The sequence below is a fragment of the Bombina bombina genome, chromosome 2, assembly GCF_027579735.1.
Source record: "Bombina bombina isolate aBomBom1 chromosome 2, aBomBom1.pri, whole genome shotgun sequence".
Lineage (NCBI taxonomy): Eukaryota > Metazoa > Chordata > Amphibia > Anura > Bombinatoridae > Bombina > Bombina bombina.
In genome coordinates, this window is record NC_069500.1 from 1,422,056,923 (window position 1) to 1,422,073,340 (window position 16,418).

The following is a 16,418-nucleotide window of genomic DNA, read 5'->3' on the forward strand; positions in this document are numbered from 1 at the left end:
TATGATTGCCCTCTAAAATCTGGTCATTATCAGCATGTGAAGGGCTGATTTTTGCCCTCTATAATCTGGTTATTATCAGCATGTGAAGGGCTAATGATTGCCCTCTATAATATGGTCATTATCAGCATATTAAGGGCTGATAATCACCATCTATAATCTGGTCATTATCAGCATGTTAAGGTCTGATAATCACCATCTATAATCTGGTCATTATCAGCATGTTAAGGGCTGATAATCACCATCTATAATATGGTCATTATCAGCATGTTAAGGGCTGATAATCACCATCTATAATCTGGTTATTATCGGCATGTTAAGGGCTGATAATCACCATCTATAATCTGGTCATTATCAGCATGTTAAGGGCTGATGATCACCATCTATAATCTGGTCATTATCAGCATGTTAAGGGCTGATGATCACCATCTATAATCTGGTCATTATCAGCCTGTTAAGGGCTGATAATCACCATCTATAATCTGGTCATTATCAGCATGTTAAGGGCTGATAATCACCATCTATAATCTGGTCATTATCAGCATGTTAAGGGCTGATGATCACCATCTATAATCTGGTCATTATCAGCATGTTAAGGGCTGATGATCACCATCTATAATCTGGTCATTATCAGCATGTTAAGGGCTGATAATCACATCTATAATCTGGTCATTATCAGCATGTTAAGGGCTGATAATCACATCTATAATCTGGTCATTATCAGCATGTTAAGGGCTGATAATCACATCTATAATCTGGTCATTATCAGCCTGTTAACAACTGCAGAGGAGCGATCACATTTCATCATTTAGGTAAAAGTTGCCCTTTATATAACTCGTGCCAGTCCTGGGTTTTATGATCATAATTAAATTTCTGCTTCCATGAAACCCAAATAAAAATCTCTAAGGAATCAGATAGAACATTTACTTCTATCATCATTTTGCTTTTTTTCTTCTGGTATCCTTTGTTAAAAGAGCAGCAATGCACTACTCTGAGGCATATATGTGCATCCATTAACAAGCAGCTAGCTCTCAGCTCCTGTGCCTACCTAGGTTTGCTATTCAAAATAGGATACCAAAAGAACTGAGCAAATTAGATAAGAGAAGTAAATTGGGAAGTTGTTTAAAATTGTATCCTCTGTATGATACATGAAGGAAAATGTTGTGTTTTAAGTTCCTTTACTGACACGGGGCTGTTTTTCATCAACTGAACTCCACAACGAAAAGCTTTTGATAAACCCCCAGACAATACTCTGCACCAATCAGCACTTTTCAAACAGACCCTTTAACCCACAAAATTCCCAATTTGTTTTTGCTCAGTTGCATGGCTGATTTTTGTGCTGACAAAGATAATGATTTCATGTTAGTTTTGAAGGATGTGAAGGTTGGAGCTTCAGGGCTATTAAAGAGACAGTAATTACAAGACAGTTCTGTTGTGTTGCTATAGAATAACTTAACAGCCAAGTCTTACGGCTAGATTTAGAGTTTTGCGACCAAAGGGGTGCGTTAGCTACGCGTGTTTTTTTCCCCCCGCACCTTTTAAATAACGCTGGTATTTAGAGTTCTCTGAAGGGCTGCGTTAGGCTCCAAAAAGAGAGCATAGAGCATAATTTACCGCCACTTCAACTCTCAATACCAGCGTTGCTTACGGTAGTTGCCAGCTTGAAAAACGTGCTCGTGCATGATTCCCCCATAGGAAACAATGGGGAAGTTTGAGCTGCAAAAAAAACCTAACACCTGTAAAAAAGCAGCGTTCAGCTCCTAACGCAGCCCCATTGTTTCCTATGGGGAAACACTTCCTAAGTCTGCACCTAACACCCTAACATGAACCCTGAGTCTAAACACCCCTAACCTTACACTTATTAACCCCTAATCTGCCGTCCCCACTATCGCTGACCCCTACATATTATTTTTAACTCCTAATCTGCCGCTCCGTACACCGCCGCCATCTACATTATACCTATGTACCCCTAATCTGCTGCCCCTAACACCGCCGACCCCTATATTATATTTATTAACCCCTAATCTGCCCCCCCAATGTCGCCACTACCTTACCTACACTTATTAACCCCTAATCTGCCGACCGGACCTCGCCGCCACTATGATAAATGTATTAACCCCTAAACCGCCTCACTCCCCCCTCGCAAACCCTATAATAAATAGTATTAACCCCTAATCTGCCCTCCCTAACATCGCCGACACCTAACTTCAAGTATTAACCCCTAATCTGCTGAACGGACCTCGCCGCTACTCTAATAAATGTATTAACCCCTAAAGCTGAGTCTAACCCTAACACCCCCCTAAGTTAAATATAATTTTAATCTAACTAAATAAATTATTTCTTATTAAATAAATTAATCCTATTTAAAGCTAAATACTTACCTGTAAAATAAACCCTAATATAGCTACAATATAAATAATAATTATATTATAGCTATTTAAGGATTTATATTTATTTTACAGGCAACTTTGTATTTATTTTAACCAGGTACAATAGCTATTAAATAGTTATTAACTATTTAATAGCTACCTAGTTAAAATAATTACAAAATTACCTGTAAAATAAATCCTAACCTAAGTTACAATTAAACCTAACACTACACTAGCAATAAATAAATTAAATAAATTAACTACAATTACCTACAATTAAATCAAATAAACTAAATTACAAAAAACAAACACTAAATTACAAACAAAAAAAGATTACAAGAATTTTAAACTAATTACACCTACTCTAAAAAATAACAAAGCCCCCCAAAATAAAAAAAAAATGCCCTACCCTATTCTAAAATAAAAAGTTAACAGCTCTATTACCTTACCAGCCCTTAAAAGGGCCTTTTGCAGGGCATGCCCCAAAGAAATCAGCTCTTTTGCCTGAACAAAAAACATACAATACCCCCCCCAACATTACAACCCACCACCCACATACCCCTAATCTAACCCACACAAACCCCCCTTAAAAAACGTAACACTAAGCCCCTGAAGATCTCCCTACCTTGTATTCACCCAGCCGGGTATCACCGATCCGTCCAGAAGAGGTCCTCCAGAGGGTCTGAAGTCTTCATCCTATCCGGCAAGAAGACGTCCTCCAGAGGCTCGGAAGTCTTCATCCATGCGGGATCTTCTATCTTCTTCCATCCAAAGCGGAGCGGATCCATCTTGAAGCAGCCGGCGCAGATCCATCCTCTTCTAACGACGTCCTAAGTCCGAATGAAGGTTCCTTTAAATGACGTCATCCAAGATGGCGTCCCTCGAATTCCGATTGGCTGATAGGATTCTATCAGCCAATCGGAATTAAGGTAGGAAAAATCTGATTGGCTGATTGAATCAGCCAATCAGATTCAAGTTCAATCGGATTGAGCTCGCATTCTATTGGCTGATCGGAACAGCCAATAGAATGCAAGCTCAATCTTATTGGCTCAATCTGATTGGCTGATCAGCCATTCAGATTGAGCTTGCATTCTATTGGCATGATCGGAACAGCCAATAGAATGCAAGCTCAATCTGATTGGCTGATTGGATCAGCCAATCCGATTGAACTTGAATCTGATTAGCTGATTCAATCAGCCAAACAGATTTTTCCTACCTTAATTCCGATTGGCTGATAGAATCCTATCAGCCAATCGGAATTCGAGGGACGCCATCTTGGATGACGTCATTTAAAGGAATCTTCATTCAGACTTAGGACGTCGTTAGAAGAGGATGGATCCGCGCCGGCTGCTTCAAGATGGACCCGCTCCGCTCCGGATGGAAGAAGATAGAAGATGCCGCCTGGATGAAGACTTCCGAGCCTCTGGAGGACCTCTTCTGGCAGGATAGGATGAAGACTTCGGACCCTCTGGAGGACCTCTTCTGGACGGATCGGTGATACCCGGCTGGGTGAATACAAGGTAGGGAGATCTTCAGGGGCTTAGTGTTAGGTTTTTTAAGGGGAGTTTGGGTGGGTTAGATTAGGGGTATGTGGATTGTGGGTTGTAATGTTGGGGGGGTATTGTATGGTTTTTTTCAGGCAAAAGAGCTGATTTCTTTGGGGCATGCCCCGCAAAAGGCCCTTTTAAGGGCTGGTAAGGTAATAGAGCTGTTAACTTTTTATTTTAGAATAGGGTAGGGCATTTTTATATTTTGGGGAGCTTTGTTATTTTTTAGGGGGCTTAGAGAAGGTGTAATTAGTTTAAAATTCTTGTAATCTTTTTTTATTTTTTGTAATTTAGTGTTTGTTTTTTTTGTAATTTAGTTTAGTTGATTTAATTGTAGGTAATTGTAGGTAGTTTAGTTAATTTATTTATTGGTAGTGTGGTGTTAGGTTTAATTGTAACTTAGGCTAGGATTTATTTTACAGGTAATTTTGTTATTATTTTAACTAGGTAACTATTAAATAGCTATTGTACCTAGTTAAAATAAATACAAAGTTGCCTGTAAAATAAATATAAATCCTAAAATAGCTATAATATAATTATAATTTATATTGTAGCTATATTAGGATTTATTTTACAGGTAAGTATTTAGCTTTAAATAGGAATAATTTATTTAATAAGATTTAATTTATTTCGTTAGATAAAAGTTATATTTAACTTAGGGGGGTGTTAGTGTTAGAGTTAGACTTAGCTTTAGGGGTTAATAAGTGTAGGTAAGGTAGCGGCGACGTTGGCGGGGGCAGATTAGGGGTTAATAAATATTATGTAGGTGTCGGCGATGTTAGGGGCAGCAGATTATGGGGTAAATAAGGATAATGTATGTGGCGGCGGTGTGCGGTCAGCAGATTGGGGGTTAAAATAATTTATTAGAGTGGCGGCGATGTGGGGTGGCCTTGGTTTAGGGGTACATAGGTAGTTTATGGGTGTTAGTGTACTTTAGAGCACAGTAGTTAAGAGCTTTATAAACCGGCGTTAGCCCATAAAGCTCTTAACTCCTGACTTTTTTCTGCGGCTGGAGTTTTGTCGTTAGAGTTCTAACGCCCACTTCAGCCAAGACTCTAAATACCGGCGTTAGGAAGATCCCATTGAAAAGATAGGATACGCAATTGGCGTAAGGGGATCTGCGGTATGGAAAAGTCGCGGCTGGAAAGTGAGCTTTAGACCCTTTCCTGACTGACTCTAAATACCAGCGGGCGGTAAAAAGCAGCGTTAGGACCCCTTAACGCTGCTTTTGATGGCTAACGCAGAACTCTAAATCTAGGCGTTAATGTTTTTAAAACAAATCAACATCCTTTTTACTGCAATTATTTTTCTATAGCAAATCTCCACCCAGTGTTTGCCTTATGTAGAAGAGCCAATCTGGGGCTCCATTACATATGCAGCGTCGCCCGCAAAATCCTCCGCCGCCGGATTTTACGTGATTTTGGTTTTACATATACAAGTTAGCATACAAGTTACGCGCGTATATTTCACCATTCAACCATCATTTTTATCCCCATAGACTAACATAGAACAGCCGCGCAATATACAGCGTAAGGACTTACGAGCACTGAATTCAGAAAATCTACTCTATTCTCATCTCGCCACATATTGCAGGCGCAGCAACCCTTGCACTGACTAAAAAAGCAATGTAACTCCCTGGAAGCCTTTACAAACACATACATTTATTAATGAGAAGACCCAGGCGCCTACCCTAAAGGAGGCTAAGTTAAGGACAAATACTAATCTAAAAATAATTTATTCAGATATACATATACATAAGGCAACAGAAATGTAGATACAAACATGGATCCATAGAGGTAAAGAATAAAAAATAAAAAATAGAAGTAAAAAATATTCCAGATAAAATGCACAATAAAATCAATAAAAGCAATGGCAGTAGATAAAACTGCAGAGTGGATAACAAACAAGTCAAATATTGGTGGAAAAAAACAAAATAAGCAGACAATCAGTCAATAAAGAACAACTGAGGAAACAATGATGATAAATAACAGTGAGACAGTGAAGATAAATACTTGTGTAGGTAATAGTGAGGCAATCCAATGATGTATCCAAATAATCCAAAAATTATCCAAAAATGAAATCCAATAGGTGTCAGTGATAACGTGAAAAAATAAAGATAAAAATGAAAATAATAATAAAAATAAAAATAGCCTGTGGTGGTGTGAGAAAACCAATGGAGATACGATAAAAACTAACGCCTAGTTGCTTACGGTATCGGTAAGCTGGAAAAACGTTATCGTGCACGATATCCCCATAGGAAACAATGGGTCTGAGCTGGCTGGAAAAAAACCTAACACCTGCAAAAAAGCAGCGTTCAGCTCCTACCGCAGCCCCATTGTTTCCTATGGGGAAACACTTTCTAAGTCTACACCTAACACCCTAACATGAACCCAGAGTCTGCACCTAACACCCTAACATGAACCCCTAATCTGCCACCCCCGCTATTGCTGACACCTACATTATATTATTATCCCCTAATCTACCGCTCTGGACACCGCCGCCACCTACATTATAGCTATGAACCCCTAATCTGCTGCCCCTAACACCGCCAACACCTTCATTATATTTATTTCCCCCTAATCTGCCCCCCCAACGTTGCCGCTACCTTACCTACACTTATTAACCCCTAATCTGCCGACCGGACCTCGCCGCCACTATAATAAATTTTATTAACCCCTAATCTGCCCTCCCTAACATCGCCACCACCTACCTACAATTATTAACCCCTAATTTCCCGCACGCAACGTCGCCGCTACTATAATAAATTTATTAACCCCTAATCCTAACTCTAACCCTAACCCTAACACCCCCCTAAGTTAAATATAATTTTAATTAAACGAAATAATATTCCTATAATTAAATAAATTATTCCTATTTAAAACTAAATACTTACCTATAAAATAAACCCTAATATAGCTACAATATAACTAATAATTAAATTTTAGCTATTTTAGGATTTATATTTATTTTACAGGCAACTTTGTATTTATTTTAACTAGGTACAATAGCTATTAACCCCTTAACGGCGCGTGTCGTACAGGGTACGTCGCAAACCACCTGGTCTTTAAAGACCAGCGACGTACCCTGTACGACATTAGGGTTTAAAGCGGCTGGAAGCGATCCTGATCGCTTCCAACCGCTTTCCGGTTATTGCAGTGATGCCTCAACATCGAGGCATCCTGCAATAACTCTCCTTGGCCATCTGATGCAGAGAGAGCCACTCTGTGGCCCTCTCTGCACCGGACATCGATGGCCGGTATCGTTGGTGGGTGGGTGGGAGCCAGTCTTGGAGGCAGGTGGGCGGCCATCGATGGGCCATGTGATGTGGAGGGGGGCGGGATCGTGGGCGGGATCACGGGAGCCGCGCACGGGTAGGGAGCGGGTGGGAACCGCTACACTGCAGAAAAAATTTGAACAGAAAGAGGGAAAAACAAAAATAAATAAAAGTGATCTAAGGGATCTCGGAGGGAGGGAGGTAGGGGGCAAGCTACACTACAGAAAAATTACAAAAAAAATAATAAATAAAAAATATATTTTATTGTAAACTGGGTACTGGCAGACAGCTGCCAGTACCCAAGATGGCTACCATTACGTTAGAGGGGGAGGGTTAGAGAGCTGTTTGATGGGGGATCAGGGAGGTTGGGGGCTAAGGGGGGATCCTAAACATGTAATATGTAAATATAATAAAACTTTTTTTTTTTTAAAAATACCTTTTATTTTAGTACTGTCAGACTTTCTGCCAGTACTTAAGATGGCGGGGACAATTGTGGGGTGGGGGAGGGAAGAGAGCTATTTGGGAGGGATCAGGGGGTGTGATATGTCAGGTGGGAGGCTGATCTCTACATTAATGCTAAAATTAACCCTAGAAGCTACCTACATGCTGCCTAATTAACCCCTTCACTGCTGGGCATAATACACGTGTGGTGCGCAGCAGTATTTAGCGGCCTTCTAATTACCAAAAAGCAATGCCAAAGTCATATATGTCTGCTATTTCAGAACAAAGGGGATCCCAGAGAAGCATTTACAACCATTTATGCCATAATTGCACAAGTTGTTTGCAAATAATTTCAGTGAGAAACCTAAAGTTTGTGAAAAAATTTGTGAAAAAGTGAACAATTTTTTTTATTTGATCTCATTTGGCGGTGAAAGGGTGGCATGAAATGGGCCTAGATCAATACTTTGGGTTGTCTACTAAAACAAAATATATACATGTCTAGGAATAGTCAGGGATTCCTGAAAGATATCAGTGTCCCAATGTAACTAGCGCTAATCTTGAATAAAATGGTTTGGAAATAGCAAAGTGCTACTTGTATTTATTGCCCTATAACTTGCAAAAAAAGCAAATAACATCTGAACATTGGGTATTTCTAAACTCAGGACAAAATTTTGAAACTATTTAGCATGGGTGTTTTTTGGTGGTTGTAGATTTGTAACAGATTTTGGGGGTCAAAGTTAGAAAAAGTGTGTTTGTTTCCATTTTTTCCTCATATTTTATATTTTTTTTATAGTAAATTATAAGATATGATGAAAATAATGTTATCTCTAGAAAGTCCATTTAATGGCGAGAAAAATGGTATATAATATGTATGGGTACAGTAAATGAGTAAGAGGAAAATTACAGCTAAACACAAACACTGCAGAAATGAAAAATTGCCCTGGTCCTTAAGGGAAAGAAATTGAAAAATGGCCTTGTCCTTAAGGGGTTAAATAGTGAATAACTATTTAATAGGTACCTTGTTAAAATAAGTACAAAATTACCTGTAAAATAAATCCTAACCTAAGTTACAAATAAACCTAACACTGCACTATCATTAAATTAATTAAATAAATTAACTGCAATTAGCTAAACTAAAATACAATTAAATAAACTAATCTATAATACAAAAAAAACAAAACACTAAATTACAAAAAATAAAAAAATTACAAGAAGTTTAAACTAATTACACCTAATCTAAGCCCCTAATAAAATGCCCTACCCTATTCTAAATTACAAAAGTAATCAGCTCTTTTACCAGCCCTTAAAAGGGCTTTTTGCGTGGCATTGCCCCAAAGTAATCAGCTCTTTTATCTGAAAATAAAAATACAATACCCCCCCAACATTACAACCCACCACCCACATACCCCTACTCTAACCCACCCAAACCCCCTTAAAAAAACCTATCGCTAACCCCTGAAGATCATCCTACCTTGAGTCGTCTTCACCCAGCCGAGCCAAATTCTTCATCCAAGGTGCGCAGAGGAGGTCCTTCATCCGGTAGAATTCTTCATCCAGGCGGCATCTTCAATCTTCATCCATCCGGAGCGGAGCGGAGCCATCTTCAAAGGAGCCAACGCGGAGCCATCCTCTTCAACCGACGACTTCCCGATGAATGAAGGTTCCTTTAAGGGACGTCATCCAAAATGGCGCCCCTTCAATTCCGATTGGCTGATAGGATTCTATCAGCCAATCGGAATTAAGGTAGGAAAAATCTGATTGGCTGATGCCATCAGCCAATCAGATTGAAGTTCAATCCGATTGACTGATCCAATCAGCCAATGTTATTGAGCTCACATTCTATTGGCTGTTCCTATCAGCCAATAGAATACAAGCTCAATACGATTGGCTGATTGGATCAGCCAATCGGATTGAACTTCAATCTGATTGACTGATTGCATCAGCCAATCAGATTTTTCCTACCTTAATTCCGATTGGCTGATAGAATCCTATCAGCCAATCGGAATTGAAGGGATGCCATCTTGGATGACGTCCCTTAAAGGAACCTTCATTCGTCGGGAAGTCGTCGGTTGAAGAGGATGGCTCCACGTCGGCTCCTTTGAAGATGGCTCCGCTCCGGATGGATGAAGATTGAAGATGCCGCCTGGATGAAAACTTCTACCGGATGAAGGACCTCCTCTGCGCACCTTGGATGAAGAATTTGGCTCGGCTGGGTGAAGACGACTCAAGGTAGGATGATCTTCAGGGGGTTAGCATTAGGTTTTTTTAAGGGGGTTTGGGTGGGTTAGAGTAGGGGTGATGGGTTTTAATGTTGGGGGGGTCTTGTATTTTTTTTTACAGGTAAAAGAGCTGATTACTTTGGGGCAATGCCCCGGAAAAAAGCCCTTTTAAGGGCTGGTAAAAGAGCTGATTACTTTTGTAATTTAGAATAGGGTAGGGCATTTTTTTATTTTGGGGGGATTATTTATTTTATTAGGGGGCTTAGATTAGGTGTAATTAGTTTAAACTCCTTGTTTTTTTTTTTTTTGTAATTTAGTGTTTGTTTTTGTATTATAGAATAGTTTATTTAATTGTATTTTAGTTTAGCTAATTGTAGTTAATTTATTTAATTAATTTAATGATAGTGTAGTGTTAGGTGTATTTGTAACTTAGGTTAGGATTTATTTTACAGGTAATTTTGTACTTATTTTAACTAGGTAGCTATTAAATAGTTATTAACTATTTAATAGCTATTGTACCTAGTTAAAATAAATACAAAGTTGCCTGTAAAATAAATATAAATCCTAGGGGGCGGAGCCTGGCCACGCTAGCTGATGGCCGCAAACTGATCGAGCTCTGAAGCCCCAATGCTCTCATGATAGGGTAGGAGTAACTCTTAGCGTGTTAGAAAACAACATATAGCAAGCTAAGTAAGGCTGAACAGTTGCGGCATATAACTCTGCTACCCGGACCTAAATTATTGCATATAAAAGGCAAAATTAAAGGAGTGAAGCAGCTGCGCACTTGGGCCTACTACGGAGCACAGCACGTCATGCACTGATAGTGCCGGGACACACGCAGAGCGCGCAGAGCTGTATACAATACACAGACAGCCCGGACATTAGCCCTGTATGATCGGCCAACAGGATATCGCTCCGAAAGAGAAGGAGAGGAGACTGAGAGTAAAGCCCTTACTATCAAGCAGCCGCACTTCCAATCAGACTATCTCCGGCGCAACCTGGTGCTGGGTGCGCTCTCTGGCTGGCTATAAAATAAACGGCTGGGACATAGAAATAAGACAGTGTGACCCCCTCAGACTGGGTAAGTGTTAACGGTCAGAAAACTGCAACACATACATGAGTGACATGACCTACACAGACCCACCACATAAAACCCTACTGTGCAAAATATAGTGGAAGTAATTCTATCTGGCAGCAGTGGAGAGTCGGGGCCAGAAAGTGCACTAATACAGTATACAGAGAGTACAGTGGGACTACACGGTTGTCAATAAAGGGCCCCTAGGATACCATTAGTATCACTGCTGTAGAAGAAGACTAAGTGGAGTGCTACAGCACTGATTAAGTTGCCACGAACATTTGAAAGGAGCATTAAAAACACAGTGCCTCCTAGCCTGCAGTGATAATCCCTGTGAGATGTCTAACAGGAGAATGTCTAAACCAGCAAAGAGCTCACAGTCTTCAAATATGGAGAATTATTTAATACCTTCTGAGCTAAACCCAAGCACTACCAGAGATATCTCAGACACTGGCGGACAACCAGGCGCTGCTCAAAGCTCAGATCTAGCACACTATGGCTTCCTTACCAAAAATGACATTAAACACCTGTCATCTAAAAATGACATAAAAGAAGCTATGATGGATGTGAAGCTCATGTTTGGTGAATTAAAAAAAGACATCGCTGCGGTGGATCACAGGGTGTCACAGGTTGAGGAAGTACAGGAAACCTTGCGCTCTGATCTCCAACATCAAACAAGCTGTGTGCAGTCGCAGGAAGCAATAGTACTAAACCTGACAGAGAGAATAGAAGATTTAGAAAACAGGAGCCGGCGGAACAATCTGCGGCTCCGTGGGGTCCCAGAGGCAGTAAGTCCACCTGAAATAGGACAATATATTCAAGAGCTATTTAAATTCCTTAAAAACACTCCAAACGCAGCAGAAATCCAAGTAGAAAGAGCCCATCGTGCACTGCGGCCCAGACCACCAGCCAGAGCGCCGCCCAGAGACATCATTATTAAACTCCTATCTTACAAAGATAAGGAGGAACTTCTCCGACATTCCAGGAACAGACACCCACTGATGTTTGAGGGGGCAGAAATTCAGATCTTTACAGATTTGTGTCCGGCTACCCTTCAGAAGCGACGGGAGCTACGATACATCACCACTACCCTTAAGGAGCAACAAATCCAATATAGGTGGGGTTTTCCCACTTGTATCATAGCCACCAAAGATGGAACGACAGCTGTCTTCAAAACACCTGCAGATCTCCCTACTTTCAACCAAGCCCTGGGCCTACGGATTAGACCACTAAATGCAGCAGTAGCGCCGGCTCCAGCTGGTTCAGGAGAATGCCACGAGGAAATTAGGCCGAGACCCGTCTAAAAGTGCAGACCTCAACTTTAAAGAACCCTTGAAGAATATGACAGATGGCATGGTGAATAGTGGCTACTTGAAATGACCCCCTACTTGAGACTTCCTACCTGAGCTGTGTCCCTGGACAGATAAGTACAGTTTATTTTCTTCTCTTGTTCGCCAACCAACATGTTTTGGCACCCACTGTTTGGCGAGTTTAGCATGGGGTGGCAGATATGGCCCACGCACCTCAATAGAGAACATTTCTGGTGGAGCTTGAACTTACAACTTGGCCATCCTAGACTTTGACCGCTGTACAGCGGATTGCCGGAACATAGTACCTAGGTTGTAAATGTGGACTGTTGAACTCTGCATATAATGTTTATGTTATGATGTTGCGTGATGTGTCTAATGTTAACAGGAAAACAGTGTTGAATTGTTTTAATTATTTTATATTTAAGAATATCTGTCATAGGTCCAGGGATACTCAAGCGTAACCAGATTGAATAGACCCTCCCCTAAGTTTTCCTATGACTAACACTAATAAAATAGTAAAGCACAATGCAGTATGCACGAGTGAAAAGGCAGTGACAATGGGTAAAAGGAGCACATACTAGCCATATTGAAGGATTAAATATACATGATAAACCCCCTCAGCCAGTGCAATTTGTAGGAACTACTATTTAGATATACTGTGGAAGGGACAGATCTGCCTAGTATAAACCACCATAAATCGCGCTGCATTAGTAATAACTCAGGTGAGCTTTTGTATGCCTGGTCGTGCTGACTCTTTCATTACGACTAACGGAGTACTAAACTAAAATCCTGTCCAGTCAGTCTCACTAGGCACTTATATATTGCTTATCTCATGTTACTCCAAGTCTCCTATAAAGAATATAGAAGCTAGTGGAACCTTTTAACATGAACTAAGGAGGGTCTTAGTCTTAGATATAACTTCAGATTTTATGGTTGAATCCTGGCGTAGGAATATATGTTTCGTCATTTGCTGGAGGGACATTATGTATTTTTCTGGTTCTAAACTTCTGTTACTGTTCATGTTTAAATTCTAACAACGGTTTGATTTAAAATGTTATTGAGTTACAAACACCCACAAGGCTAATCATATACGTCAAAATATCTATATATGAGAGTATTGGGGTTACTACCCCCTGTTGTACAACTTTGTTGATCTTGTTTTTCAAATTTCCTAACTGTATATTTACCCCCCAGAGTCAACTGTGACATTTGGTGGGTTACATCCCACTCTCTATTCTTCTATACATTCTACCACCACACCTTCCCTCCCCCCCCTTCACTAATCAGCTTTCTTCATCTAATTAAATCCAACTATCCTACTTTATCTTTTTCAACTAACTCCATATATCTCCTCAAACCCCTCTTTCCCCCTTTTTTTTTTTTTTTCCCCTCTTCATACCTCCTGGGGCAGATATGGCTTATCTACACCCCCAAGAGAGGAAACACCACATCGAACTGTTAACCATAAATACTAAGGGCCTCAACAGTCCGGAGAAGCGATCATTAATCATTAGAGATCTCCATAGAATGGGTGGGGACATCATACTGCTACAGGAGACGCATTTCTCCAGACTCAGGGAACCTAAATGGTTCAATAGACATTTCCCAGTAGCCTATTTCGCATCAGGGCCTTCCAAAAAAAATGGGGTGGGCATTTTATTCCGATCATCAGTACCCTTCCAATTAGAGCACGTAGTCAGAGACCCTAATGGCAGATATTTGATACTGACGGGAACGCTGTATGGTAGACCCATTACCCTGGCCAACCTCTACTCCCCAAATACAGCGCAAGATCTATTCCTTAAAATGGTTATGCTCAAAATCTTAGAAGTACAGAAGGGAATTCTATACCTGGGTGGTGATTTTAATGCATCTTTGTGCCCCGCATTGGACACATCTGATGGCCTCTCCAGCACTCCCCACAAGGTTATCAAACACCTCATCAAGTCCTTGAAAGATCATGTATTACATGATATTTGGCGCACTTATCACCCTACAGCCAGGAACTATACCTTTTACTCGCATCCGCATAGGAAGTACACGAGGATAGATTACTTGTTTACAGACTCTGCGGGTCTCACTATCACCACAGGCAGTAGCATCAACACAATCACCTGGTCTGATCACGCCCCGGTCAGATGCACCATTGATTGGCCAAACATTCCAGTGACTCCCTTTGTTTGGAGAATGGATGAATTCCTCCTGGATCACCAACCCTTAAAACAAGAATCACACAAAAATTTGGAGGAATACTTTCGGCTAAACACAACAGAAGCCCTGAGTGATTCCACAATCTGGGAGGCACACAAGTGTGTCCTCAGGGGAATATTGATTAGGCACACCGCAATTCTGCGTAAAAATAGAAGAGACATGTACGAGAGGCTTCTGTCGCAGGTTGCTCAAAAGGAGTTGGCGCATAAGGACTCACCAGCCGACAAAGCAGTACAGGAGGAACTGGAGGTTGCCAGATCCGCCTTGCTGCGCCATCTCCAGGAAGAGCAGCAGAGGAAGGCACTGAGGATGAGGCAGCAGTTCTTTGAACAAGGTAATAAGGCCGGAAAGCTGCTAGCCAGAGCCTTAGCACGTAGGAGATTGAGCTCATACGTGTTTGAGATGACAAACAGCAGTGGAGAAATCCATAGAGATGGACAATCCATTGCAAACACATTTGGGAGATTTTATGAATCCCTTTACAACCTACACCGCACGACCGGGGAGCAGGAAGAGGATCGCAACAGACAGAACTCTGAACAAGCAATCCTAGATTATCTAGCGAGTGTTGAGCTGCCACAACTGTCTACAGCAGAGGCGGATCATTTGGATTCTCCCTTTACGGCTGAGGAGATACTTCGGGCTGTAAAAGATCTGCCGAGTGGTAAAAGCCCAGGCCCTGATGGGATTGGCACTCGTTATTATAAATCTTTTATAGACATTCTAGTACCCCATATGGTACGCATGTTCAATAAGTTATCAGAGGACCCCACGTTGCCGAGCTCGATGCTTGAGGCCTTCATATCGGTCATCCACAAGCCAGACAAACCGGGGAATCAGCCGAGCAGCTATAGACCGATCTCGCTACTTAATTCTGATGTTAAGATACTAGCTAAGGTCATAGCCAATCGACTTAAAAAATATCTACCCCAATTGGTCTCAACCGACCAAGCAGGCTTTATCCCGGCAAGAGAGGCGCGGGATAATACGCTCAAGGTGATCCAATTAATATCTTTTGCCCAGGCCAACTCCGCTCCGTTGATGCTGGTATCGACGGATGCGGAGAAGGCGTTTGACCGTGTCAACTGGTCTTTCATGCGCCACACCTTGATAAAAATGGGATTTGGGCCACGCTTTATTAGTTATGTATTCTCATTATATTCCAATCCCAATGCAAAGGTCCGAGTTAATGGCATGTTTTCAAGAGCCTTTCTAATATCCAATGGAACCAGGCAGGGGTGTCCTCTGTCGCCCCTGCTCTTTGCGCTAGTCATGGAAGTTGTGGCAAGCAAAATACGGGCCAATCCTGTCATACAGGGCATTGTGGTGGGGGGAATGGCACATAAACTAGCAATGTATGCGGACGATGTCCTGCTAACACTTGCAGATAGTGCTTCCTCGCTGAAGGCCTCGTTGGAGGAATTTGCAGCCTTTGGACGAGTCTCAGACTTTTTGCTCAACCCTTCTAAGTCTGAAATATTGAATGTTACCATACCTCCAGCCACGTTCGAAAATCAGAGACATCACTGCCCCCTCAAAATAGCCTTGAAGCACATAAAGTATTTAGGCATTATGCTAACCCCCTCGGTAAAAGAAATGGCAGATCTGAACTACAAACGCATTAGAGATGACATCACAAGAGATCTTGTAACATGGAAAAATAAGACCATCTCATGGATGGGAAGAATCCATGTTGCAAAAATGAATATTTTGCCTAGAGTGCTCTATGTTATGCAAACCATTCCTTTATCAGCAGCTGGACACATAGTGCAACAGATTCAATCAGAGATTGAGTCCTATATTTGGAATGGAATGAGACCCAGAGTCAGCAAAAAAACAATGTATCTTCCCAGAGACAGAGGCGGAGCTGGTGTTCCGCTTCTGAGGGAATATTGTAAAGCAATAAGCCTTCAACGCATTGTTGAGTGGAGCCAAAACTCAGTACATAAGGCGTGGATTGGACTTGACAGGGAAA